Source organism: Phymastichus coffea, unplaced genomic scaffold (genome assembly GCF_024137745.1).
Source record: "Phymastichus coffea isolate CEN01 unplaced genomic scaffold, Cenicafe_Pcof_1.1 PCOF00001, whole genome shotgun sequence".
Classification (NCBI taxonomy): Eukaryota; Metazoa; Arthropoda; class Insecta; order Hymenoptera; family Eulophidae; genus Phymastichus; species Phymastichus coffea.
This window is the reverse complement of record NW_026706812.1, coordinates 17,209,470-17,211,984: the sequence shown is the minus strand read 5'-3', so window position 1 is coordinate 17,211,984 and position 2,515 is coordinate 17,209,470. Positions and strand designations below refer to the sequence as shown.

The following is a 2,515-nucleotide window of genomic DNA, read 5'->3' as shown; positions in this document are numbered from 1 at the left end:
CAAATCTTGCTCATTCTCGTTCCATCTCTGTGGCAGTGCTGTCGCATGTCTGGCATTAATTTGGTGAATATTTTACTGTCATTTTCAACTAAAATCGACGCTAGCGGACGTAGGATTTGCCAAGGCTCCTGCTTGAAAGTAATTGTAGAACGGTTTGTGAACTTCATGAATACTATCGTACTATCGTCTCGTTCTAATGTTAAATAACTTTTCCATTTAGGACTGAGATTGAAATCTCAAAATTAATAACAGTCTATTCAGTGTACACAAAACAAAAATGCAGGCGACGAAACCTATTTTTCATTGTTATGAGTGTGAGGGTGACTTGTGTACAATGCCAATAAATCGAATGCCACTTTGTATAACTGCAATTAACGTAATTAAAATCTCTTAATAAGCTTGTTAGCCATTCATTCATATCTCAAATTTGAAATACGTAACAAATGTTTTTTAAATTTCAGTGCTTTAAATCTACCATTCGAGAATCCGCAGACATCGTACAAAAATTACGTGGATGCGTTACTTCATTACGGCATAACCAAAATATTTGTAATAATATAACACAGGGAAAACACTCCGATTATGGTTATAAATGCTGTAATAAAAATGAATGCAACGGCGGCGATTTCCCTGAGCTAAATGACCCTTGTAAGCATCGAGTTTTTTTTTCATTTAATAAATATGTACTATGCTATAACTATAATTGAATAATGATTATACGATCAACGACAGATGTAGAAAGTTATTACGGATGGAAGTATATTCTATTGTACATCACGTTAGTAATAATCTTCATAGCTTTTATAGCAGTTTTAGTATCCCTTTACAAATTACACAAGTTTGATAGTCGCATGAATAGAAGGGCTGAAGAGCATAGACGACAGGAAATGGTAGAAATGTTGGATGTAGATAGTCGGCGTCTGAACGAGGCCATCAATGGTCAAGCCTGGCATTGACATTCCCAAATCATTTCTGTGACCGATAGCATCGCTCAGCTAATTACACAAAGTCCTTTATTGACGGTAATAAGGTTCGTTTGTTAACTGTAGATATCTCATATTAATTTATGATTAATTTCAATACGGTTTTTTGCAGGATGCGACATGGATCAAAATTTAGTGAGTGTTTCGGAATCAGGCAATCTCGAAGCAAGGTATTTTACTAAAAATGTGGTTCTGTTTTCCAAATGGCTAGCAGATGACGAACGAGAGCCAACAACGGAAGAGATGCGCTAATTGATTGTCGATAACCGAGGGTCTGGCATTGCCCATCATTGGTATATGAATTAGGTATATTGAAAAAAAAACAATCTCACTGGACTATACAAAATTTCGACTTGGATAACGTTTGACTTTTCAGACACTGAATCCTTCGGGTTCTCTGATTCAAGCATTTTGGCAAGAAAAAGCATCAGTACGTTGGATGATTCGATAAGTTAAGAAGACGCTTTCAAATAATGATCATATACTTTAATTGAATATAATCTTCATTAGAAAATAATTCTTTAGAAAATTATTTTTGATTTTATGAAAATTATTTGATTGGAAAACATTTTTGAAGACGCATTTCTTTTATTTAGAAAATTTTTTTTGTTAAACTGAAGTCTGACAGCGTAGTTACAATTTGAATTTATTTAAAACCAAAATGTAAATTTCAATTTATTATTTCGACTATCATTGTTGTTTAAATAGTAAAGAATATTCTGTAGTAATCTGAAAAATAATATTAAGTTTTTATCGTTAAATGTGAAAATCTAATTTATAGGTTTATTCACTAATGATTAATTAATTATATATTGTGACTTGCATAAATCTTTGCGTTAAGTGATCTATTTTATAATTCATTTCTATAAGACTATGAATATCCATAATTGTGAGTCAATATCCAATTCAAATGAATATTCATTTGTTTAAAAATTATAATTAAGTAATAAAATAAATAATCAACTTCATTAATTTTTATTTGTTGGTTGTCTAATTTAGTTAAATAGCATCTTCAATTACGAATAATTTTAAAATATGTTTTCAACTACATTACTTAAATAGCCGTTGTTATGCGTAGCATCAAGATATCTATGCCTTCAAGGAAATTGATATCTATATATATCTAAATATTTTCGTCAAAAGTAAATTCGTGAATTGTTACACTCGCTTTGAATACAGACTGCAAGCTCACGCGTGTGCAAACCTGCGCTCACTCATAATTTGAAACATGATTTACATTGATTTAATAGTAGCACTCTTACATTCATAGAGAGGTATATAGTTATTCACCAACATATAACAACGTCAACTACTATTGTTTAAATATTTACAATCGAAATAATACATAGCTTATATTTGAAAGCTCATGTCAAAATATTCTAAGGAAAGATGATGATATGCTCATCAATGTCTGTGTTTTCATCTGGACGAAAGATAGATTTTTTTATCTAGAAAACCGAGCGCCCTTACTTCAGTTGCACAGCCCTATTTGTGTCATTGGTCATTTTCACATTTTTGCCATTTACTATTTT

The 2,515-nt window shown here is 31.4% G+C and overlaps 1 long non-coding RNA gene across 3 annotated transcripts; it reads left to right on the top strand.

The window, feature by feature from the left end:
* LOC131675058 (uncharacterized) lies at positions 1-1,855 on the top strand. 3 transcript variants are annotated; one of them, XR_009302984.1, is made up of 6 exons: positions 1-152; positions 221-376; positions 462-648; positions 733-1,030; positions 1,096-1,289; positions 1,360-1,855. It is a non-coding gene; the product is annotated as an uncharacterized LOC131675058 (long non-coding RNA). The 3 variants fall into 3 exon arrangements; XR_009302986.1 differs by having other exon boundaries at positions 1-138; positions 733-1,022; positions 1,360-1,854; XR_009302983.1 differs by having other exon boundaries at positions 1-138; positions 1,360-1,854.
* The last annotated feature ends 660 nt before the right edge of the window (positions 1,856-2,515 follow it).